The sequence below is a fragment of the Typopeltis vanoorti genome, chromosome 11 (genome assembly GCF_054136105.1).
Source record: "Typopeltis vanoorti isolate ZY-2024b chromosome 11, IOZ_Tvanoo_1.0, whole genome shotgun sequence".
Taxonomy (NCBI): domain Eukaryota; kingdom Metazoa; phylum Arthropoda; class Arachnida; order Uropygi; family Thelyphonidae; genus Typopeltis; species Typopeltis vanoorti.
Genome location: NC_143559.1, coordinates 6786034 through 6813166, shown reverse-complemented (window position 1 = coordinate 6813166; position 27133 = coordinate 6786034). Strand labels below are relative to the sequence as shown.

The following is a 27133-nucleotide window of genomic DNA, read 5'->3' as shown; positions in this document are numbered from 1 at the left end:
TCTATGTATTGCATGCTTAATCTGTTTATTCATCCATTTCACACCTACCTTATTTAACCTTCTCACCCTTGGCTTAGAAGAAGAAGACAACTTTCTGCTGCTGGCCGGGATGTCCGAGTGTTTAGCACATCCACTTTCCAGCCAAAAGACTGAGGGTTCGAATCCAGCTGTGGACATGGATGTTTGTGATTGTCTGTGGAAATACTAGTGTCTTGGTGGGGGTGGTAGTTGCAGTTGGTGGATTGAATGGTGGAGACAGAGAGTTGTAGAGTAGATGCCCTCCCTCAATCAGTCTTTGGACACCCTGGAGGTGTCATGTAATAATAATAATAATAATAATAATAAAAACAAAATGTTCTGTATTCAGTTTCATCTGTTGACAGGATCAATTGCAGAGCTACATGAACAAACAGTAGACCGAAACGTAATGGAATTTACTCTTTCTAAATTTCAGATACTTTTTTAAAAAAAAAGAACAACATTAGAAGTCACCGTCTGGATTTTCATCTTCTGGTGTCGTTCATCATTTAAAAGAATTTACTTTCAGATAAATCTATAGGTCTCTATACATTTGTTTCTCCTGTTTTCATTCATTTAATCATTCTTTCTTTTGCTGGCTACATATTGAAAGAACTCCCTAGGATTCTTTTGGCTTCATTAGCTAACTGCTACTCATACTTCACTTTTGCTACACCTACCAAGTCACCCTCCTTGTGTGTTCTCTGTAATTCTCATGGAATTGATTATTACCACTTTAATCTGACAGTCAACTTATATATTACAGTGAGGCGAAAGAGAACTACAAAAAACATTGATTGAAACTGTTAAATGAGGAAGTGAAAAGATTTGGACTTGTTATCAACTTGGAAAACACAAAGACAATGGTATTTGGTGAGAAGAACATGAAACAAAAGATCAAGTGGATCGAATTGATAGAAAATGTAAAACAATACACATATTTAGGAAGTAAAATGACATGATTTGGACTGTCAAAAAGAAATAAAGATCAGGATTGCAAAGGGAAGAACAAATCTAAAGGCCATGGATAACATCTGGAAAAGTAAAGATCAGCCTGCAAACAAAACTAAGAGTACTGGAAACATCCATATTCAGTGTTGTATTGTATGGATCTGAAACGTGGGTAATAAATAAGGAATCAAGAAAAAGAATTTTGCATTTGAAAGAACTTATTACATGAAAATTCTAAGAATAGGATGGATACAGAAAGTCACAAATGAAGAGCTCTATTGGAAGATACAACCAAAGGAGAATCTAATGCAGAAGATTATAATGCAAGCTGCAATTACTTGGACACATCTGTAGAATGAGTGAGGACCGGAAGATAAAGACATTCATGTTTGGCATTATAGATGGTGTAAACAGAAGCGACCACACACAGAGAATGGATAGATGATGTAAAGGACTGGTGAGGAATGGATGTACAGAAATTGCGACACTGTACACTGGACAATGAAAGGTGGAAGAAGATAGTGAAGGAGGCATCGGACACCAACAGGCAGTGAACCCATGGTTCGTGATGATGAAGATGGTGACAAATTGGTAATTGGTATGTGATAAGCTGGTAATGTGCTAGCCCTGAATGACAAAATGGGTAGCATACCCACTCTTCAACTGACACGAATGGGGATTCAAATGTGACCAAGAGCATGTATGTTTGTGTGTCTTTAGGAGAGAGATATATATTATTGCCTAGCATAGTCCACCATCCTGCTGATTGGAAACTGAAGGGGCATGGAAAAGTTTCTGTTTGATCTTCAGAGCAAGGTTTCAGGTTAGTTATCTAACCTTATCTCACCCATAATATTAATGTGTAGTTAGCCTAGTAGTTTTTTTTTTTTTTAATGTACTGTTGAAAATGGCTGGAAAAATATATTGATTAGATAACCCATCATATGTTGAAGAGATTCAGTAAATGTTACTCGAGCCCAATGATGAGAATGATAAGAGTCGAATATGAAAGTGATATTTGATTGTAAATTGTATCTGAGAGATACTGGGAACTCCAATGTCAGTATAGTATTGGTTAAGTTGTTTTTTTTTCTTTGTTTCTTTGTTCAATAATTTCTAGATTGCAACTGCAAATAAATAAACCATTAGTTTTGCCATAGCACGTGGCGGTGAATTTGAGCTGTGCTGAAGAAAGTGATTTTTAATCGGTGAACAGTCCGTTTTTTCTATGTTTTTGAGTGCTAAATTGTTTCTCTGGAATACGAGTGTACTTCAGTGGTTGTTTTTTTAAGTTAATTATTGTCAAGATATAGTGTATTTTGGTTACCGAGAAGACGGGGTCGAATATAAAGTTTTCATTACTGTATTTAGTTTTATTTCATTTCATTTAGTGTACTTAATGTTTTGTTTTGCTTATAATTGTTTCTACTTTTCTAATTTATTTATACTCCCTAATACTTATTTAACATTTATTTTTGACACTAATTAGCGACACTATTTTGAATAATTAACGATTATGCTAGTAGTCCCTCGGCAGTAACGAATGATGGCGGATTCAGCTGCAGTCGCAAATGGCGTGTCACCAAGTCCTCCGCCATTTAAGCACTCCATTATAAGCAATACAATAAGGGAGTTTGTGGCATGCAGTACTTGTGGGATGTATGCTTCTCAGGAATCGGATATCTGACTTCTGAGAGAGAGAGAGGGGGGGGTGCGTGTGTGCGTAAAGTGCAGGCAGCGGGAGGAAATGAATGTAGTAGATATCTTAATAACCGACCTTGTTGCTCCAGAAACGGGAAATGAATACAGGACGAGTAGTGTGATAGGAGAGAATGAAGAAAAAAATACGAATGAGAAAATAATAGTTGATAGTGTAGAAGGCGTGAGTGACTGTGAAAGTTTAGGAGATGGTTTTGTTTGGGAGAGTGAATTTCGATTAAGAGTGACTGACCTGCAGAGGGAGATAGAGGAGCTGAAAGAGGAGGTGGAATGTCTTGGGAGAAGTATGAAAGATGAGATTAGGAGAATGGAAGAGATAAATGCAAGGCAAATCGGAGTAGGGGGTGGGGAGAGAGAGAGTTTTGGGAATGATGAGAGGAGAGAAATTTGGGAAGGATAAAAGAGGAGAGAATGAAATTGGATGTGGAAATGGACAGAATGGAAACAGTAAGAGAGAGGGAATGAGAGTACTAGAAGAGGAGAATGGAAACAGAAGGAGAGAGGTATGGGAGTGCTAGAAGAGAAGAGAATGGAAACAGTAGAAGAGAGGGAATGAGAGAGAGGTATGGGGATGCTAGAAGAGCAGAGAATGGAAACAGTATGAGAGATGGAATGAGAGAGGCATGGGAGTGCTAGAAGAGGAGAGAATGGAAACAGTAGGATAGATGGAATGAGAGAGGTATGGGAGAAGAGGAGAGAATGGAAACAGTAGGAGAGACGGAATGAGAGAGAGAGAGGTATGGGATGAAAGAAGAAGAGAAAATGGAAACAATAGGAGAAAGGGAATGGTAAGAGGTATAATGTATGGAGACTCAATGATCCGTGGTGTTCAAGATAGGATGCATGAGGAGTGTTTGCCAGGAGGAATGATAGAAAGTGTGGCTTTGGCAGTTAAGAGAGGCGTAAGGGTGGATGAGATGATTGTGATGGTGGGAACAAATGACTTGAGTGGTGGGGTAAATAGGGCAGCGAGAGATATGAGATTCTTGCTTGAGGCGGTACGAAAGAAGACACAGAGAGGAAAGATAGTGTGTGTGTGTTGCCTAGGTATGATAATGACGAGCTGAGCAGAAGAGCAGTGATATTGAATGACATAATAGCTAGAATGTATGACAAGAGAGGACTGGAATATGTGGATGCTTGGAGAGCGTTTGAGGACAGAAAGGAATTGTATGCTGGCAAGATTGCTGTTCCGAACACATCAGTGTATCCCAGGGAGGATGGTAGCAGGGGTGGCCTCTTGTGGGAATGGATACTTGGGAGAAGGGGGACGACATCAGGTAACACTGAGCCCAGTGGAGTCTAGAAGGGATAATGCTGGGTATAGAAACAATGGCATTTATGCTTTATACTAATGCCAGGAGTATCCAGAATAAGGGAGAGGAATTGGTGGCGCAGATAGCATCAGCCTGGCCAAAAATTATTGAGATCACTGAGACGTGGTTGACAGAAGAGGATATAATAACAGGAATAAAAGTCACTGGGTACAGCATTTTTCAGCAGGATAGGAAGGGAAAGCAAGGTGGTGGAGTACTGCTTATGATAAGTGACGACCTATGTTCTCTAAGAGTGGAGACTTTGGAAGGTAGTGACACTAATGATTTTGAAAGCATATGGTGTGAGGTAGAGGTGGGCAAGACAGGATATTTAGTGGGGTGTTGCTACAGACTCGGGAGCACAGAGGGTGGGGACCAGGAAATCTTTAGACAGTTGAGTTTGGCAAGTGCAAGAAGAATGATTGTTATGGGAGATTTTAACTACAGTAGTATAAATTGGGGAGAGGAAGATGCATGTAGCAATAAGGGAATGGAATTTCTAGAATTCTTGAAGGACAAATGTCTTAGGCAACATGTAATAGAGGGAACAAGAGGTTCAAGAGTTTTGGATTTGGTTATAGCATCAGAAGAGTTGATAATAACTGAGATGACATCTCTCCCACCAGTTGGAGAGAGTGACCATATGGTTTTGACTTGGAAAATGAATAGACATGCAGGTGTATCAAAGAGACGGGAATGTATATGGAATTATAAGGCAGGTGATTATAATAGTCTAAGACGTCAACTAGGGGAAGTTTCATGGAGGGAGGAATTGGAAGGACGGGATATCATTAATTATAAAATGAAAATAATGAAAGAATATTTGTTAGCAGCAATGGTAAGTTGTATACCACGAGTGAACATGAAGACACAATTTGGAGTAAAGTGGATGACAAACAATATTAAAAAGGAATTGTATGCGAAAAAGAGGCTATGGAAGAGATATAAGGAGAGAGGTGAAGAGAAGATTGGCCCTAAGATCCAAAGAAAATCCTAGGGAATTTTTTTTTTTTTTTTTTTTTTTTTTTTTTTTTTTTTTTTTTTTTTTTTTTAAAGATATGTGGCCAGTAAGAGGAGAAATGACTGTGGAATGGTCAGATTGGTCAACTGGATTCAGGATTGGCTGTCCGATAGGTATCAGAGAGTTGCGTGTGGGTCGGCAGTTTCAAGGAAGCAGAGGATTACAAGTGGAGTCCCACAGGGCTCAGTACTAGGACCTATATTGTTTAACCTTTATATCAATGACATCGTCAATGGATTGCAAGGGGATATTCAGTTGTTTGCAGATGATGCAAATCTGGGAAGGATTATTAGTAATAGTGCAGATGCAGCAGCCCTGCAAGAGGATTTGAATAAGCTAGATAGATGGGCAAATGAATGGGGGGTGTCGGTTTAATGCAGCAAAATGTAAGGTCTTGAGGTTTGGGAAACATCGATGGGACACTGCATACTCTATGGGAGGAGTAATACTGGAGGAAGTAGAGGAGACAAGAGATCTGGGGTTGATGATTGATAGAAACCTGAAATTTAGGGGACATATTGCAAAGGTGGTGAAGGTAACACAGAGGATTGCTGCAATAATGAGAAGGACGCTGACCTACAGAGATAAAGCAGATATCATTCCGTTGTATAAGACTCTGATAAGATACACTTGGACTATTGTTCTCAGATTGGTCCCCAGGATTTGAAGGGGATAAATTAACTTTGGAAAAGGTACAAAGGTGGATAACAAAGATGGTTTCAAGACTGTACAATGATAGTTATGAGGATCAGCTGAAGGAATGTGGAGTGCAGAGTTTGATGGATGGAAGGAGGAGAAGTGATATGCATGAGACTTTTAAACTGTTGAGAGGTGGTTACAGGGTTGACACTAGAGAGTTCTTTTGCTTGGTTGAACAGCAGGAGGGAGTGAAGACAAGAGGCCATCCCTGGAAGTTACTAAAGGAAACTGTGAGCAAGAGGGTGCAGAGTGGTTTCTATGCATGAAGGGTATTTGAGCCATGGAATGCATTGCCTGATGGAGTGCTGAGAGCAAGAACGGTCAATGAGTTTAGAGAGTGGTATGATAGACTTTGTGTTTCTTAGGGGGGACCTCACCTCGATGAGTCTTGATAGATTGTGTTTCTCAGGAAGGACCTCCCACAATGAGTCTTTTGACTCCATGAAGGTCTGAATAATAATAATAATGTATTATATTTGCAGTTTTATTTTCTTTTTGTTTTTTAAGTTTTATTGCATTTCAACACATACTAGTAATGAAATGTATCTCTTGGATACAAGTGACCTAAGCAATTTTTTCAACCGGAATCTCCACGGGGTTAAAAGGAAACACTTTACAGCTTCTCTTTGGCATATCGGAATTGCCAGCATCACTACTCTTGCACTTTGGGGGCCATTATTAAGAAAAATAAGAGTTACTTGAACACAAGTACTGTGATACCGTGACAATCGATCTGATAACCGAGAGAATGCATCTCAATTTCTGATATTCCTGATTTCTGAAAAGCTGCAAGGAGTGTGTAGCTTTCTCCTTCTTTGCAACAAGTTGCTCTGGTGTTGGACTACCACTGAGATCAGCCAAATTGTCTATTACTAAAAGAAAGAGACATACAGCTTCATTTTAGTGATGTAAAATTACATAGGCAGGTGGATAATAGACATAACATTATTTTAAAGATGAATATTTGTAGAAACTATGAAAGTTTTGTAAGTTGACCTGAGAGCTTATGAGAATACAATCATCAGCTTTCCCAAGTTGCCCTGCCTTGTATTACCAACTTAAGTAGCTAAGGCAACCAAGGATGCCAAAGATTGTATTCTCGTAAGCTGCTGGAAGTTTTTTCACTTGGTTAGACTATAAATTATATATTTAGTTTAATCCTTATCCAAGCACAGTTTGCACCTGAAGTATCTTCAGGACTAGTAAGCCTCGGATCAACTTATGAAACTTTCATAGTTTCTACAAACATTCAGCTTTGAAAATGTTGGATCTAATATCCACTTTGCCGATATATTATAAATCGTTTATTTTTGCAATTTTCCATTTAATATTTTCAGACTGGGATTGACCTCTGATAACTGAAACTGTAGATAGCGAACCCGCAGACAAGGGGGAGGGACGAAGATATTCCTCCTATCAGCATGGACCAGTTTTCTCTGCTTGGGTTAACTCTCACATCCAATCTATCTATCCTGGGATGAAGACATCAAGTCCATAGCTTCTTCAGCCTCCAAAATACTTGGTTTCTTTGCTCCCACTCAATTCCTGACACTTTATGAAGTTCAAATCTAACCTTAGAATACCGTTGTTACATTTGGTGTGGTACACCTAAAACCTTCCCCCAGAATGCTTGATTGTGTACAGAAGTAAGCAATTTGCTTAAATGATGCAAATTGCTTACTTCCTCACCACATCTTTCCAGTCAATTTGCCGCAAGCATTTTGTTGTTGCATGATCTCTTCTATAGATATGTTCATGGAGGGAGCTAGTAACTCTTATTTTACCTCTGAACTGACAGCTGCAATCCCCCACTTTCCTGTACTCATATATGAACACGAGCAGCTGTCAATCAACACCCATTTACAGTTCAACTCCAAACTCATTGAACCAACTTCTCACCCTCTATATTCATTTCCTACATCTCTGCTATTGGGAACAGTCTTCCCCAACTAGAAACTTCAGATTTTCAAAAAAAAATAAAATAAAATTTCTCTTCTATCTAACCACTTACCCACACACACAGCACTGTTGTGCCATAGGTGTTGGGACCTCTAGTGTGTGTGTCTGGCTGATATTAAAAAATGTTTTAGTATTAGTACTGTGCATGGGCACTAAGGCTTAGGTAATCCAGAGAATGTGATCTGCAGACCAAACATGGAACTGTTTAAGTCCTTGTTCTTCAACCTGAGGTCCATGGACCGGCACTGGTCCGCCAAAAAATGTCCCCCAATCATGTAGTGGCTACATGATTCAGACGCTACATTGTTGCAGGGCGAGTGGGACGCTACAAGCAGCAATGTAGTGCCTGAAGTATAGGCAACGTGCACGGCCCGTCCAATGAGAGTATTGCATCAGCTCGCATGTCAACAACACGTCGCAAAAATTGTTATTTTATCACGCTCATCCGTATTGTTTTCTAATATTGTGTTGTGGTATTTCAGAAAACAAGTTATTTCTTTCGTAAAATTTGAAACCCTACAAAATGTAGACAAAAAAGTCCAACAGCAAAACCTTTTAACCTTCTTTAGTAGAGGCTAGGACAATATTCAAGAGAAAAGTAGTGATGGTAACGAAAGCATGCCAAGTACTAGTGCTTCAAATTTAGAAGAAACAAAGAAAAAAAAAATATGTTGATACTTTGAAATGTGCAATACGAACCAAAAAAAAAAAGGAAACTTTGTTAGGTGTTTTGGCAAGGACTATTTAAAGCTTGGTTTCATTGTAGCCCCTGGCAATGAACTATCGCCACGGCCTTTGTGTGTAGTATGTTCCGAAATTCTGTCAAACGATGCTATGAAACCTTCCAAACTTGCTCGCCATTTGCATTCGAAGCAAAGAGATTTTATTGATAAGCTACTGGACTTTTTTTTAAAGATTATGTGACCAGATGAAAAGTCAGAAAAGTGAAATGAAAATGATGATGACTAATGACAAGTCACTGCTTCAAGAGTCTTATTTAGTTGCTCTTCGAATAGCTAAAACAAAAAAAAAAACCATTTACCATGGTGAGGAGTTAGTAAAGCTTTACATCGTAGATGTCGTACGAGAAATTTTGGGTCCTCAAGCCACTAAAAAACTGGAGGCTATATCGCTTTCGGACACCACCATTCAGAGGAGAATTATTGATATGGCCACCGATATTGAAAAGCAAGTTGTAGAGGAGATAAAGAAATCGAGATGTTTTGCAATTCAACTTGATGAATCAACTGACGTGAGTAACCATGCTATCCTACTTTGCTTCATGAGGTATAGTGAAGATGAAGACTTAAGGGAAGAACTTCTTTGTTGCCTTGACTTACCTGGACAGACCACTAGTTCAGAGATATTTAATGCTCTTGACAGGTATTTTCAAGCGCAGGACTTAGAATGGAACAAATGTGTTGGAGTGAGTAAGGACGGTGCTGGGAGCATGACTAGACGTCGCTCAGGAGTAGTTGCAAAAATAAAGGAAGTCATGCACCCAGAAGTTTTGTTCACTCACTGTATGATTCACCATGAGCACCTAGCTGCAAAGAAGCTTTCTACTGAACTAAACACCATGATGAATGATCAGTGAAGATCATTAATGAAATTTGTAGTCGAGCTATGAACTCCAGGCTGTTCATGACACTGTGTGAGAGTATGGACTCACACCACCAACATCTCCTTCTCCATGCAGAAGTGAGGTGGTTATCGAGAGGAAGGGTTTTTGCATGCCTTCTGTTGAATGAGGAATGGATGGCTAAGCTTGCGTATATGGCAGACATATTTAGCCTTCTTAACGAACTTAATATTTCTCTTCAGGGGGTCTTGTACAAATATTTTTACACTGAGAAATAAAATGGATGCTTTCAAAAAGAAGCTGACTCTTTGTGATAGTCACGTACAAGAGGAAGATACAGAAATGTTTCCACTTTTAGAAGGATTTTTGATTGCTGCTGATGTCAACAAGAAAGTCATAATCAACATAATAAGTCAACATTTAAGGGTGTTAGCTGAAAACTTTAATAATTATTTCCCTGAAAATGAGGATCCTCGTAAAGGCAACCTCTGGATTAATAATCCTTCTTGGAAGATGTAAAATTATGTGCCCTTGATTCTCATGAAAAAGAAAAGCTGATAGAGTTGTCTTCTGATGTCACTCTGGTGTCCAGACATAAAATGCAATCATTGTCTCAATTTCGGATATCACTCGAAAAAATCCTGAGTTATAATGCTATTAAATTGTTGGTTGTTTTTTCGTCTTCCTATTTGTGTGAAAAGACTTTTTCAGCCATGTCAGTAATAAAAACCAGAGAAATCGAATGGATGTTATTGCAGTGCTTCGTCTCTCAGAAACATCGCTCCAGTCACGTATATCAAAATTTTCTAACCTCTAAGCAGCAGCAGATGTCACACTAGCTAAAAATTGAAATTTTATAACATTGGATTTAATAAATAAAATACTATCTACATTGGTTTATGTTTCTGTCTCAGTCGGTCTGCAGGTGTAAAAAGGTGGAAGAACGCTGGTTTAAGCCACTTCTAGTCAGCAATAAGTAGGATGGTGGTGGTGCACACTGGGCAACAGAATTCATATCGCACCTAAAGACATTCACAACATCCATGTCTATGCTAAGAGTTGAACAAATAACTCAGCTAATGAGCAGATATGCTAACCAAGGTGCAAAAGGCCATCGGGGTGAAATAATATACATTATTATTCCATTCCAATGGCTGATCACAAACAATATAACAAGAGGCCTCAAAAAGGATGGTGACATTGCCTTATGTGAGGAAGAAATGACAAATTCACTGGCAATTGCAAGGTTTTTATGATAAAGCGACTGTAGATTTATTTATTCATATATGTGGTTCCCATCCACAAAAGGTTATCAGTAAACATATAGTACATTTGTAGGATGGGTGGGCTAAGGATTTTTTTTTTTTTTTTAATTTTTTTGTCATTTTTATTCAATTTTACATAGTCCAGAAACCCTGCTCTGGAGATCACATGATCTCTAGAGCAGGGTTTGATCTGAAGTGGCAAACTCTTCAGATCAAATAATGGCTGAAGACCATTATTTGATATGAAGTGGCAAACATGGAACTTATTCCTTGTTTGCCACTTCAGACCTCCAATAAGTAGGGCAGTGGCCTCACACCAAGCAATGAAATTCATCTCCCACCTAAAGACAATCACAAACATCCATGCCCATCACAACTGTTGGTTGAAGAGCAGGTACACTAACCACTTGGCCAACCAGGCCGGCAACGTCAGTACTATACATCACTAGACATGAAGAACAAGAAGCAGTGATGGCACAGTAGATGTTAATAACCATTCATGAAGCAAGCAGCCAAAAACTGCAAATAATGATTTCCATAAACAGAAAATGAGCAGTTAATCGGTGAAAGCCGACAAAGATCACAATCACTGAAACTGACATTGGATTAGGAAAAAGCTTTTCAAAGCTGAGTCAATCAAATCATTACAGAACTGTGTTACAATAAAGTGAATACAGTTTAATGAAATTTGATCTGAAGCTGCTATAATCCTTCCTATGGAATGGACATAGTCCCATCAGACTTCATTATTTTCTAAATTGAAGACACATTTCGAGATGAATTTTGTTGCCTAGTGTGTGAGGATCACTGCCCTACTTACTGAAGAGTGGCTTGAAAATGTTCCATTTTGGTCTCTGGATTATGAAAATATATACATACAAAAATACCTTAGCCTACCCACTACCCACAGTACTAATTACACTACAGTAGATGGAAGTCACATGAAAAACATCTCAAATGTATCCATTTTGAAATTGAACAGATCAAAGCACAGGGCATGAGAAAAGTTCAAAACATAAACTAAAAAAAAAAATTATAATGACAGCTTTGAAAAACTTTTCAAGCAGAAGAGAAAATATACCAGAAAGAGAGAGAGAGATTATGTCAAGAATTAATGTATGAAAATAAAGCTAACTAAATAATAATTATTACATCATTTTTTTTTTTTCAGGCAAAAAGAATTAAAGAAAAGAGGGGTGATGGACAACTATCAAATTGGCTTATTTTTTTTTATATCAAATGTACATACAAAAAGGTGCAAAACCTATAGAAAATCAGTAATGTCTTAGAAGCAAGACTTAGACAACAGCAATAAGATTTATTAGCGTCTATATATATGTAAGATTCTAACAGTGAATTAGAGGAATTTTTCAACTCATTAGTGAAGGCAGCTGATATGAAAAAAATGGCAAAGCTGGTTCCAGTCAAAGATCTGACCAGCAGAATAGGAAATGAATAACAGAAACTAGAGAAAAGTTGGAGAAAAAACAAAACCTAATAATAATGGCAAGTACTTGCTAGATTTACAATGATGACATCTAGTCATTACTAACATCAGGTCCCAAAAGAAAACTGTTGGAATGTTGACTCATGGGGAGAACATAAATAAAACAAGAAAGCTTCATGTTATTGTTATTAGTAATGATGGTGTATTCATTACTAATAACATCTAACTTCTAATTTTGCTGAAGTTCTTCAGTTATCAGCAATATCCCACCTACTGCCCTATTCCCTCTATCCTCCCTGAAAATACAATACCCTTTACATTTTCTGTCAACCATTTCTAACTAATGCCTATAATTTTTGGCCAAGTCGAGATGACAATGCCAAAAACTTCAATACTTCTGGCATTCACATACATGCATTTCAACATTGTCTCATTGGATCCACAGTTACCCTTGCATAATGTCATTACCAACCCATTCAGATTTAAAACATATGAAACTGCATAATCATTTCCATGCATAAACTCATTTGTCTAAGGAGTAGATGAACCCATGCTTGATTGCATCCCCACCCCAATACTCTTGTTTCCCCGATTTTGCTCTTCTAACAACTCAATAAACAACTCTCTCCAGACATCTAACTCCAAAACCATTCAAATGGAAATACAAACCATTCATCAGGCATATACAAGTCCTTTCATCCATCAAATCCTCTCCATACATCTATAAACTGCACACCATTCCTCCTGCACAATTTCTCATTGATTCATTAGCAATCCTGGGCCTCCTCAATTCAGTCCTGTCATACTGAGGCAACAGACTCAATCTTTATTTTCTCACTCCTATTGGCAACTCTCTCATATTATTATTATTATTATTTCATGACACCTCCAAGGAGTCCAGAGACTCATCAAGGGAGAGAAACTATCCTACAACTCTCCACTTTCATCTGTCTCCATCTACTGCCCACTGCCACCAACACTAGTATTTTTTGTCTATAAATTGCATGTCCTGAAGGCAGATTTGTCTGTATGTGGGATGAAAAACTTGAGTTTCCAAGAGGGAAAAAAACCTGCTACCCACATATGAGATCAGCTAACTCGCCTTCAATTGAAAAAAAAAGAAAACATATAAAAGATTTTTCCCACCATGACGAGAATCGAACTTAGGCCCTTTTCCAATCAAAGGGTGCAGCATACCGTCGTTCTTTCAATTGCACTATGGCGGCACTAAAATCTTCTCTCAATGGATATTTCTCACCTTTCAAATCATTCATGCCAACCAACACAATTTATTCTTTCACTTCTCCCCTCTGTATAATAACAGCTGTACTAACAGCCTTGATTATTGCACCTGGGAAGCATGTTTTTTTTTTTTCAAAGTATATATATATCGAAAGAAAAAAGCCATATGAAATCCAGTGGCGTAGTAGAGCTGTTGCCTCCTGGGGCGGTCCCTGCGTTTGCCACCCCTCTCAATACACACCAAAAATATTACAAAAAGTTAAAACGACATATAGGGAAATAAATTAAAACACTATGCTTATGTTATTTTTCTTGCTTTTCTGTTAGCAAAATCAATGACATTGGCAAAGTCTATTTCATAGTAATGTAGGTAATTCTTATTAATCAATTTTATTTAGAAAAACTCCTCTCACAACTAGCAACACTTACAGCAATTGTGAGGAAAATTCGCAGTATTACAATAATTGGAAATGAGTTCTCGAGACTGTATTTTAGAATTAACTGCAAAAGTTCAAAAAGGTTCAAAGTGCTGCCCAGGGCGGACCGTCCCCTCCGCCCCCCCCCCCTAGCTACGCCACTGATGAAACCTGAAATGTTACCAATTTTTCCTCTAACAGTTATTTCTGAAACATGAAACAGTCAAGTTAAGATAGCCAAAAAACATGATATTTAATCCAAAATATGATGATAGTTTCACACAGACTACACTCCATAACTTAGAAGGTTTGATAGGAAGACCGAATCCCAGATAACTGGAAGTAAACTCTCATTTCACCAATATATAAAAGAAGATTTTGAGAATTAAACAATTTCCCTAATGAGTGTTCCAGGATTTATGAAATCTAACTTAACGACTAAGAAAAACTGATAAAAGGAAACTAGATAAACATCTTGTTCTTCTAATTGAGGTTGCCAAGACCAGAATTTTATCTTACAAAGAGTTGGGAAATGTTGGGAATATAATAAAAATCTAAATGCTGTGCATCTCAAGAAAGTATATAAATATGCTAAGGAAAAAAATCTGTTTAAAACAATATATCTATATGAGTCAAGGGAACCCGTGTAGAGCAATATACTAATATTAGTTACAAATAAGCAGCTGGAATTGAATATATAGGATGATGGTCTATTGTTAGGTGTAAGGCAAGTCTTGCAATGTTTCAACTGTTTATTATCGGCAACAAACTTAAGCATGTGGTCAGTATCTCTGTACCCTGACCAAAAGGTTGTGGTTCAATGCCCACAGTGAGAATGAATATTTGTGAATGTCTTTAGGTGGTAGATGAAGATTATTGTCCAGTGTCAATCACCCTGCTGACTGCTGCCTGAAGCAGTTTGAAAAAGTTCCATGTTTGGTCATTAACCAACAAAGATTCTGGATTTTATAACCATTATCTGGCCTACACAGTAATTGACTGATAGATGGATGGATGATTTATATATTCACATTATTAAAGAAGGTGGTATGAATTACAGCTTATATAAATCAAAACATGGTTTCAAGGAGTCCATTGAAATTGAAATAACATTCAGATACAACTGAAATACATATACAAAACAAAAATGGTTGATATATTTCATTCATATCAATGAACAGGTGGGTAAACTGGCATGCAAATATGAAATATTAAATTTAGTTCTTTACATGATATCTATTACATCATGCTCACACCCTATAGTCTACACTGCAACAACTACAGCAAAAACTTTTACCATCAAACAATATATGAACCTCAATAGCTTTTCAGAGTGGACTACATGAATTATTTTTGATGGCTATAACCCTAGTTCAAACAATAAGGAAACAGTATGTAGAATCCATATTCCATACATTTCTGGGATCTCAGAACCAATCTCTAGAATTCTTAATAAATATAATCTAGTGAAAACATTATTCAATTCAACAAGCTATCATAGTTCCCATCATCTAAAGATAAATGCTCCCCTCTGGCTCTTCCTGGCATCTACCAAATTCCAAGCGACTATCACCTCTTATTTTGGCCAAACTGGATGTTCAGTAGGGGAGACGGGATTAGCTGTGTTCTCCTACCTGGATCTTGGCAGACTAGCCATCAGTCATGCTTGTAGCATGTTGAGCACAGTTAAGCCTAGGATGGATTTCCATGGTGGGCTGGCAACCTACAACACAGTCAAAAACCCTGATGGAACTGATATAGATGGCAGTACCAATATTTCAGTGAAGTCCGGAGAGCCATACCATCTTAGTATCATGCCTCCACGTGGAACCCCCAGTATTAAGCAAAGAGCTGGCAGAAAGCTATAAAGTGCATCTCCCAAAACATTATGTGGCCAGCGTGGGAGATGTTAGGACTGCAATGACATCTGCGGTTTCATCATTAGCAGAAGAATTCATATATCAACGGCAATGTGAAGCAACTGGCAGACGGAAGATTCTGAATACAGATCAACGGCTGACAGAGTGAGCCAAGTTCGCTGGCGATTGCAGACGTGGAAGAGATCGGGGGCCTCACCATGTTACTATCCTCTATCCTGTAGTCGACCATGGAGAAACGGAAATATTTTACAAGCTATGCTTTGGAAGTTGGAACCTCTGCAAAGTCCCAAGCTGTAAATAGTTACAGGGAAGAAGACACTGAAACTGTGAGTAAAACAAGTGCTGCAAGTGCACTCCATAATGATGTCAACTTAAATCTGAAAGGAAGGTAGGCATCTGATATTCCTCGTCTGAAAACAAGAAACAATCTTGAAAACTGGAACTTGGAATGTGAGAACATTATATAAACTAGGGAATTTTGACAACCTTATACAGGAAATAAAAAGACTTAAACTTAAAGTTGATGTGATGGGAATTAGTGAAACAGGATGGCCTAACACATGAAAACTAAAAAAAAAAAAAAAAAGATGGCTTTACATTTGTATATTCTGGTGAAGAGAAGCATGAATATGGAGTGGGTTTCATGATTAAGAAAGACATCTTTAAATGTGTAATGGGGCTGTGGTCCATAAATGAAAGAATAATGCTTATTAAATTAGCTGCAAAGTCTTTTAACATCAGAATTATCCAGGTTTATGCCCCTACGATGACTCACAATGATGAACAAATAGAAGATTTTTATAACAACTTACAAAAAATCTATAGAATATGTAAAATCAAATGAGATACTCATAGTGATGGGTGACTTGAATGCAAAGGTTGGAGAAAGGGAAGAAAATCCAGTTGTTAGAAAATTTGGACTAGGTGACAGAAATGAAAGAGGTGAGAGACTGATACAATTCTGCATTCAAAACAACTTGCGCATAATGAATACTTTCTTTCAGCATCCAAAGCGTAGACTATATACTTGGACAAACCCAGATAACTCTATAAGAAACCAAATAGATTTCATAATGATAAATAATAGATACAAAAATAATATAACCAACATAAAAACATACCCAGGTGCTGATATAGGTTCAGATCATAACCCTGTTGTGTCTACTTTAAAAATTAAACTTAAAAACATTTCTAAAAACAATCATACTGAAAGACTTGACTTCACAGCTCTGAATATACCTGACAACATAATGGTGTTTAACTCAGAAATTAGGAAGAAATTAGATCATGTAGGATATAAAACAGAAGAAGACAATATACTTTGTAACAAAGAGGAAATTGAAAACAGGTGGTCAAATTTTAGAAGTGCAATATATAAGACAGCTAACGAGGTTATTCCAAAAATTAAATACAATAAGAAAACACCCTGGATGACCGAATCAATACTAGAACTTATGAATGAAAGACGAAAAAAGAAAAGTACACAACAGTATAGAATACTCAGTAAAATTATAAAAAATGAATGCAGGAAGGCTAAAGACAAGTGGCTAAATGAAAAATGTAAAGAAATAGAGGAATTAGACAAGAAACACAATAGTAAAGAAATGCATAAGTCAATCCAAGCCCTGACAAATAAAAAGAAAATTTCAACCATAATTCTTGTATAAAAGATCAAAATGGAAAAATGCTACTAGAGACACAAGATATCATAAAGAGATGGAAAGAATATGGAAAAGAACTGTTTGACTCTGACAGCAAGATGCACGAAATATACAAAATATGGATGTTGAACCAATTACATATGAAGAAATAGAATACGCTCTAAGTCAAATGAAAACAGGTAAAACACCAGGCCCTGAACAGATCCCTATTGAATTGTTAAAGAAAGTGAATGAAAACACACTTAATGACCTAAAGGTTATTTTTAATAACATCTATGATACAGGATACTTCCCTGATGATCTAAGGAAATCAATCTTTGTCACTATTCCCAAAATTCCAAGAACTTTTGAATGTTCAGAATATAGACTAATAAGTTTAACAAGCCATGTTACAAAATTACTACTGAGAATAATCCTAGAAAGAATAAAAGGCACTTTATCGGTAGAAATAGAAGACAATCAGGTTTTCAAAAAGACAAAGGTACAAGAGAAGGAATCTTCAATTTGAAAACATTATGTGAAAGAAGCCTTGACAACCAGAAAAGCATATATGTTTGTTTTATTGATTACACCAAAGCATTTGATTCAATAGATCACAATAAATTAATACATACCTACAGAATAATGGGTTAAAAGGAAAAGATCTACGTATAATTACAAATATATACTGGAATCAAATGGCCTCAATAAGATATAAAAATGCATATTCTGGCAACTTTGAAATCAAAAAAAGGAGTAAGGCAAGGATGTGTCTTATCACCCTTACTGTACAATATATAGTGAGCAAGTTTTTAAAAATATTTCAGAACTGAAGGGTGTAAAAGTCGGAGGTAGGAACTGCAACAACTTTAGGTATGCAGATGACACAGTTCTTATAGCTGAATCTGAAGATGATCTTCAAAACTTAATCACAGAAATTTACAACAGAAGCTTAGACATGGGACTAATTAACCTAAAGAAAACAAAGTGCATGATTATATCAAAAGAACCAATAAATAAGAAACTGAACATAACTGTTAACCAAAAGAAAATTGAACAGATTCAGTCTTTTATATATTTGGGACAAATGTTTACAGACAGAGGAAATTCCCTTAAAGAAATAAAAATAAATAAAAAAAAAAAAACCTTTACTGATATGAAAAATGTTCTAACATCCAGAGACATTAATATAGACACAAAAAAAGATTAATAAAATGCTATATCAGGTCAAGTCTTCTCTACAACAGTGAAACTTGGACTCTAAATAAAGAAGCAGAGAAAAAATTAGAAGCTTTGGAAATGTGAACCATCAGAAGAATGTCGAAAATACCATGGACAGAGAAAATGAAAAACAAAGATGTTTTAAAGAAAGCAAAAATAAAATGAACATTAATGAAAATAATTAAAGAGCAAAACCTTATTCTGGACATCTAACTAGACAAGAAGGCATTCAGAAATTAATATTAGAAGGAAAATTGGATGGGAAAAGAGGGAGAAGTAGACCCAGGAGAATGTGGTTTGAAGACATTAAGGACTGGACTGGCTTGAAGTACCATAAATGTTCCAGAGCAGCAAAAGAAAGAAAAGGTTCTGTGACATGGTTGCCAACCTCCTTCTAGGGGATGACACTTGAAGAAGGATGTTCAGTGAAGAAGAAAATACAAAAAAAGACCAGTCCTAAACAATCAATGAGAAACTTGAGAAATCTGGCATTGCATATCATAGAATAGCTACTGACTACAATATCTTATGGTCTGAAACATACCTACTTCATCAGTGTCACAATAAATTGAAACATTTATTTAGAGAAGGCAATGAAGTCTTACTCCACCATCTGAACTTGGAACTGCCACTCACTTTCAAAAATATAGGAAAGTCTTATTTTTATCACACATAATTAAAAAAATTAAATTAATAATACAGTTAGGTAATAATTAATAATACTATGTTTCCTTGGTTTTCACACTGTGTTGTTCTATGTATAACACCATGCAGATGTTTAAATCTGTTCACTGTTCTAGTTCTACTTTGTATTCTATTACCTGCCACTGCAGATGATCTGTAGTTTTCAAATCGAAATATATGGCTTTTTAATAAATTTATTCATCCATTCTTGTGTTATTGTGTGAATTTCAAGGAAAAAATTGGATGACACGTTCCTCTTAAATAAATCTATTACACATCTTCAGGAGTTTTTAGGCAAATTTGGTATGAAAATCAACAATAAGAAGCTAAACTATGAAAACAGGCAATAAAATATCAACTTATAGTGGACCAGTAAAACAGATTATGCATTTTAACTATTTAAGCAAAATTTTAAATGAAGATGGTAAATTAAATATGGTAATAGAACAGGATAAGTAAGTCTGGTATAATGGAGAGCCAGATTAATAAAATTATATGGTACAAGAGAAAAAACCAAAACAACAAGTTAGCAGTAAACAACAGTGTTCAAATCCATATTATTAAGCGAGACCTGCAGGGAGTCAGACTAACAGAGGGAGGCCACATACTGCACGCGCCAGCCATTCACACTGCTTGCATTCACAAGATCCAATGGCAATCCATTCCAATCACGCACCACCTATGAGAGAAAAATCTAGCCCTCATCCCTTTCTTAGCAGTATTCATTCTCAGCTTCCAAGGATGCCCTCTTGTCCTTTCCCCACACTCAATAAATTGAAAAATTTCATCAATTAAAATCCTGTATGACCCTTTCAGAAGTTTGTAAGTCTCAATCATATCACCCATCTTTTTCTTATTGGCTAGTGTCTGTGCGGTCTACAAATTCTCAATCTGTTTTCATAATAGTATTTCATAATTCTGATATCATTTTTAACACTCTCCTTTGCACTCTCTCCAATATATCAGAACGGAAACCAGGAGATAAGACCTGCGCATTCATGTAGAAGAAACTGTTCTTCAAGCATAAATTGAACTAAATAAAATTCATTGAACTGACATCCATTTTCCCATGCCCACAATTCCAGCCTATTCAAATCATTCTGAAAGTACTACATATCAGCAGCATTCCTGATTACCCTACCTATCTTTGCATCATAAGCAAATAGTTGTATGTCACCTGTCAAATCCTTCCCAATATCATTTATGTACAGATTGAATAACAGTGGACCAAGCACTGTTCCTTATGGTACACCACTGGTTACCTTAAAACTTGCAGACTAACATCCCCATATACCACTTTTTGATATCTATCAGTCAGTCATCCTCTTCTTCAACCTTTTGGTTCTGTCCACTGCTGGATGAAGGTACTACCACTCCCATCCATCTCACTCCTGCAATTTGTTCCAGTTCATCCCTCCACCTTCTTCTCGATCTTCCTTTCTGTCTTGCTCTTTGTTGTTTTTCTAGTCCACCTCCAGTCACTGCATCTGGCAATATGGCCAGCCCATCTCCACCCCCATATTCTCCAATTTATGTAAATCTACCATACTGTATTCTGTCAAAAGCCTTAAAAACTTCCAAATGTATCATGGTATATCCATTCCCCTTGTATAGTTCAATGGTAACATTGTTATAGAATGTGAGCAAGTTGCTGGCCATATTGCATCTGGCAATATGGCCAGCCCATCTCCACCCCCATATTCTCCAATTTATGTAAGTCTACCATACTGTATTCTGTCAAAAGCCTTAAAAACTTCCAAATGTATCATGGTATATCCATTCCCCTTGTATAGTTCAATGGTAACATTGTTATAGAATGTGAGCAAGTTGCTAAAATTGCCCACATTCTATATTCAAAATGAGAGTGAATCCCTACTTTGCAATGAGCAACATGGGTTGCTCATTGCAAAGTAGGGATTCACTCTCAACCCATTTCTGAATGCAAGCCATAACCATTTTTCCCAAAAATATTCACCACCACTCCTGAGATACCAATTGGTCAATAGTTGGAAACATTGGTCTTTGCACCACCCTTATGCAATGGAATTACCATACGTTCTTTCCATTCCTGTGAAATCTTTCCTGTTCTGAGACTCATATTAAACAGCCTGGTCAAAGGAATAGACAGTTCACCTGAACACTTTTAGCATACATGCTGATATCCCATCAGTCCCTATTGTTGAATTCTTATTCAATCTGTGCAACAGGACTAATACTGGAGGCTTAATGGATTGTATACAGCACTCAGAAAGGATGAAAACATAATTTAATACTTCTTATATATTTCATCTCAGTAAATGAGACATCTTCAGGGATTACAAAAAAACTAATGTAACATCAAAAACAAATAACACACAATACTAAGCCCAACCACGTGGGTGACACATCAGTGGCACATCCGAAAAAATAGCCAAGATTTTAAAAAAGTACAACCTGCACACAGCATTTAAACCCCACCGCAAATTTGCTACCCTTATCCGCTCTACAAAAGATCAGCTCCCTCCTCTCTCAGTGCCTGGAGTCTATAAAGTACCCTGTTCGTGTAAACTGGCGTACTTTGGACAGACAGGCAGATCAGCCACTATCCACCTGGAGGAACATGTCATACATCCGCAAACCTAACTATGGTCAGTCAGCGGCTTGGCTGACCATGTCTTGGATACAACCCACAGGATCTCATGGAAAAAAAACACCATGCTCCACCACAGCAAATTCAAAAAAGAGAGACTATTCTTAGAATCAGCAGCAGCTCTCAGGAATCAACCAAATCTCAACAAATATGGTTGCATTAAGCTTCCTAAGATTTGGGAAACGCTTATCGCCAGAGGTCCCACTTTACATTCCAGGCCACCTACAACTGCCCTTAGAGGGCGCTCCACCTAGATAGGGCTTTAGTGTCACCCACGTGGTTGGGCTTAGTATTGTGTATTATTTGTTTTTGATGTTACATTAGTTTTTTTGTAATCCCTGAAGATGTCTCATTTACTGAGATGAAATATATAGGAAGTGTTAAATTCTGTTTTAATCCTTTCTGAGTGCTGTACACAATCCATTAAGCCTCCAATATGATGTCTATGATGTATACTCCTCACAGCACTTAAGCCTCTACACACGGACACACAAAGGTCTAATACCTCGTCCTCATACACCTGAATTTCTTCCTCCAGCTAAGAGGAAGCAGTGAGCTCAATGTTGGGTACGCCAGGTTTATAGCTTTTAACAAAATGGGCACTCATTAGATGAACCTCTTCTGCATCTGTAACTCTCATGCCATCTGCATTTAGAAGAGTTATTCTTATATTCATTCTTTCTTTTACTGCAGCATATTGATAGAATTCTTATGGGTTCTCTTTAGCATACGGAGCCAGTTTCTTTTCATACTCAGACTTTGCTTTCCGTATAACCGTTGTGACTATTCTAGCCTGCTGCTTATAATTTTCATTCTGTACATCATCCTTATGCACACTATTCCTTCTACATCATCCTTTTCTTATGAATCTCTTGCTCAATAAGATTACACAAACATTCGACTCCTACCCTATTTATTCTTCAAACTCTCAAGATGCACTCTGATATTGCATCATTTAAGTATTGTTTCAATGCTTCCCATGAATTGTCAGTATTCTTCCCATCCATCAATCCCATCCCATGCCACTGAACTCAGTATTATGACCTCAGTTGGTCATAATTTCCTGCTTTGTAGTTCAGCATGCAACCTTTTCTGAATGAAACATTCATAAATTTAGTTACATCTTTAACTGAAACACCCTCTGACACAATAATCAAATCTAACACTTTGACCTCAAGTTCATTTTGTCACATCCTGCTTTAGGAAGTTGTCCCACAACAACTCAATAAATGTATTTGCATTCTTCTCATGAAATTCTACTGCTCCCCAATCAATATTTGGATAATTAAAGTCTTCCATTACGATTACTCTTTTCGCTCTCATCTTGTCTATTTGGTGATCCATTTCTTCCTTACTAGCAACCGATCCACCAGGATGGCTCACATCAGATGGCTTCAAACTCACTGCCACATGAAATACTGTTAGTAGTAGTACAATCACAGGTCTCAACTCTAACTGAATTCAAGTCATCTGATATCATTAGCAGCACGCCCCCTCCTCTCTCTTATCCTCTATCCTTCCTGAAAATAGCATAACCTTTACACTCGATACCAGTTAGTATATCTGATTCTGATAGCCATGTCTTACTATTGCCTACAATCAGAGGTCCCAGCATACTGACTAAGGCAACTAACTCTACCCCTTTGTTTCTGATACTGATAGCATTCATGTACAGTAATAATAAATTACCTGCATGTTCTTTTGTACACTTGTCTGCAGTCTGCATGACACAGTTGGACAACTTGCAGATCTCTATTCTTCTCTAAATATTAACTTACAGATTTCAGAGTTAGGTTAGAAATAAACAGATTATCAAAGCTTAGAGACCACAGATACACAGAAGAAAATTAGAAGTTAACAAATACTGTCACTGCCTATTATTCACTGACAAAGCACTCGTGACTAACTCTTGCTTACTCAGCCTTAGTGAACCATACTCTTAACACAATTTCCAGGTTGATTCCTTATTCTTTTATGTTGCAGTTGCTCTATCAGAGCCTTATAAAAACGTGTATATTATTTCTGGGAAAACTCCCAGAAATAATATACAATACCAATAATAATAATACCTTATAAAAACAATTAAAAAAGAGGATAATTTTCTTATTTCTGCTTGTCAATTTTGATTCAACAACCAGGTAATCTCATGAAATCATTCAGGCTCCATTTGCAATGTGCCCTCTATCTTCAACTATATTATTATTATTATTTCGGGCAACTCCAAGGAGTTGACAGACTCATCGAGGGAGGCCCTAACATCATGTCAAGAACAACTATTCGATATTCACACAGTATCTATCATACCACGCCTTGAACTCATTCACAGTCATAGCACCCACAACAGACTCTGCGGCCTATTCCACTCATTCACCACTCTCCAAGTAAAAAACCTAGCTCTAACACCCCTGCTAACCACATTCTTGCCCAGCTTCCATGTATGGCCCCCTAGTTCTCCAAACATCAGTCTTATTCTCAAAAATATCTTCTGGATTAATCTTGTAGAAACCCTTCGGTAATTTAAATGTCTCAATCATATCACCCCTTTTCTGCCTATCAACCAATTTTTGCAACCCACAAATCTTCAACCTGTTCTCATAAGGTTCATTCCATAGACCTGGTATCATCTTGGTCGCTTGTCTCTGGATCCTCTCCACCTCCTCCCCATCAAGAAGAAACCCTGGCACCCATATCTGGGCACAGTAGTCTAGATGGGGTCTTATCAAGACTCGATACAAAGGAACAATAACTTGTTTGTCTCTGCTTGTTAAAGTATTTTTCAGCAACCAAGTGATTTGATGAGCTGATTTAGCCACTTTTGCAATGTACCCCCTAAACTTCAACTCCCTATCCACCAACACTCCCAAATCCCTGGCCTCATCAATCTCCTCGAGTACAGTTCCACCAGTGTGATATACTGCCGCTAATCTTTTCACCCCAAAATGCATCACCTTACACTTTGCCACATTAAAATGACATCCATTTTTCTTAGCCCAGTCCTCCAAACTATCCAAATCCTCTTGCAAAATTTTGACATCCTGTGCACTCACTATTGCTCCACCTAACTTTGCATCATCAGCAAACACGTGAACACTTCCGAAACTATATTATCGTTAATGAACAAATTGAAAAGTAGTGGTCCAAGAACAAACCCCTACGGCACACCACTAGTCACAAGCCGTCTTTTGGACTCTACTCCTGAATAAACCACTCTCTGATATCTCTCCATCAGCCACCCACTTATCCATCTCACCAACCCTATATCCATCCCCATATGCTGCAGTTTACTGATTAGAGTTCCATGTGGTATCCTGTCAAAGGCCTTAGCAAGGTCTAGTAGAATCACTGTAAACACATTACTCTTATCCAGTTCAGCCATTACTGTGTTATAAAACGTGAGCAAGTTACTGAGACATGATCTACCCTTCACAAAACCATGTTGACCCCAATATAGAATCCCATTTTCATCTATCCAATCCTGTATTCTATTGACTAATTTCTTCAAGACCTTGACAACGATTCCTGATATGCTAATCGGTCGGTAATTTACGACAGCAGTCTTGGAACCTCCTTTATGCAGAGGAACTATTTTCCCCTCTTTCCACCACTTCAGGACTAACCCAGACCCGAGACTCAAATTAAACAAAATGGTCAAGGGTACTGATAATTCTTTAGCCGTTTCACGTATGACACGAGCTGGTATACCATCCGATCCCACAGATGTATTGACATTGAGGTTTCGTAATAGAGTACTCACCTCCACTTCATTCACCACAATTCCCGTATAATCTGTTAGTTCGTTTATTTCTGCAATGTCACTACCTGGATGATATATTCTTGCAAAGTGCTCGCTCAATAATTCAACTATATCAACTGTTTCGGTTACCTCCCTACCATCGGCATTCTTGAAAATCATTCTGCCATAAACATTTTTTCTTTTACTTGCAACATATTGACACTTAGGATTGTCTTTAGCCTACATGGCTAATGTTCTTTCATAATCCATTTTTGCTTTCACACTCATTACCCTTCTGGCCTGCGCTTTATATCGTTCATGTGCCTGCTGGTCACCTTTCTCCTTAAATTCCCTTCATAGTAGTTTCATTTTTTTGCAGCTCAAGCTTAATGGTGTTATTCATCCATTTAACCCATACTTGATTTATTACTCTAACTCTAGGTATACAGTCAGCCATTGCCTCATGCAAACACTTCCTAACTGCCTCCCATGCACTATCAACATAGTGCAGTTTTACATGCCATGGCACTGAACCAATCAAACTCCTAAGCTTGTCATACTTACCAGCCCGATAATTTCACATGTACCCTGTATTAATTGTAAATTCCACACCTTTAGCCACCACCCAAGTCAAGACCCTATGATCATTCTCACTAATTAGTGGCAACGTGGTCATATTCATTACAGCCAAATTCTCTGATGCAATTATTACTAGATCAAGCACTTTCTGACCCCTAGTATTTTTCATTACATGCTGTCTCAGATAGTTATCCCTTAGTAACTGAATAAAATCCAGTTCCTTCCTTACATGTGTCCTCTCCTCCTTCCAATCAATGTTACCTTAGTTGAAATCACCCATAATAATTACCCTCCTTCCACTCATTTCTTCTATTTGCCTATGCATACTATCCCTACCATCTATTCCATCACCTGGTCTATAGCAGCACCCAACTCTATATTTCGTTCTGCTAGTTTCAATCTCGCACCAAATAGCCTCAAATGTGCTCTTTTCTCTATCCTGCAGTTCCACTTCTATTCTCCTTGGCTGTAGTTCATCAGCTATCATCAATAACACTCCTCCCACCCCATTTTATTCTCCCTATCACTCCTGAACACACCATACCCCTCACATTCAATCCCACTAGCTATATCATCTTCTGTCAGCCATGTTTCACTAATGCAAATAATCTGTGTCCTGGAAGTGCCAACCAAGGCCAAAAATTATTCCTTCTTATTCCTAATACTTCTGGCATTAGTATACATGAATTGCAAAAGCCAATTTGTCCCATCCCTATTTTGATGCCTTATACTAACTACCCCATTCTAATTCGTGGTCTTTCATACTTGCTTGGGCATATTACACACATTCATACACTCAACTGTCTCCCTAAAGTCTGCATATCTACTTCCACTCCCTCTTAAAATCCACACCTATAACTCTTCTTCTAGGTTTTTTTTTTTTTTTTGCTTCAAACACTTGTTTTAGCAATTTTTCATATCCCATGCTATTTTTAAGACCATTTTAAATTAGCACTGTTTATGCATTCTTGAATTTTAAAAATGTTCCTACTATCTTCATTTTCAATATGGCAGTTTATGTACGGTATATGATTTATATATCTAAGATACTTTATAAATCTAATATGATTTATTAGATTTCAGATACATCTAGAATAAGGGATAAGTGCTTTTGGCATGGAATAGTGCAGCT

The 27133-nt window shown here is 37.4% G+C and overlaps 1 protein-coding gene and 1 pseudogene across 10 annotated transcripts in view; one reads left to right on the top strand and one right to left on the bottom strand.

Annotated features, from left to right (window-relative positions):
• Positions 1–27133, bottom strand: part of LOC150101284 (uncharacterized) — a 285858-nt gene that overhangs the window by 255557 nt on the left and 3168 nt on the right. The gene's annotated exons all lie outside the window — the stretch shown is intronic.
• On the top strand, positions 8612–9280 carry LOC150101285 (zinc finger MYM-type protein 6 pseudogene; annotated as a pseudogene).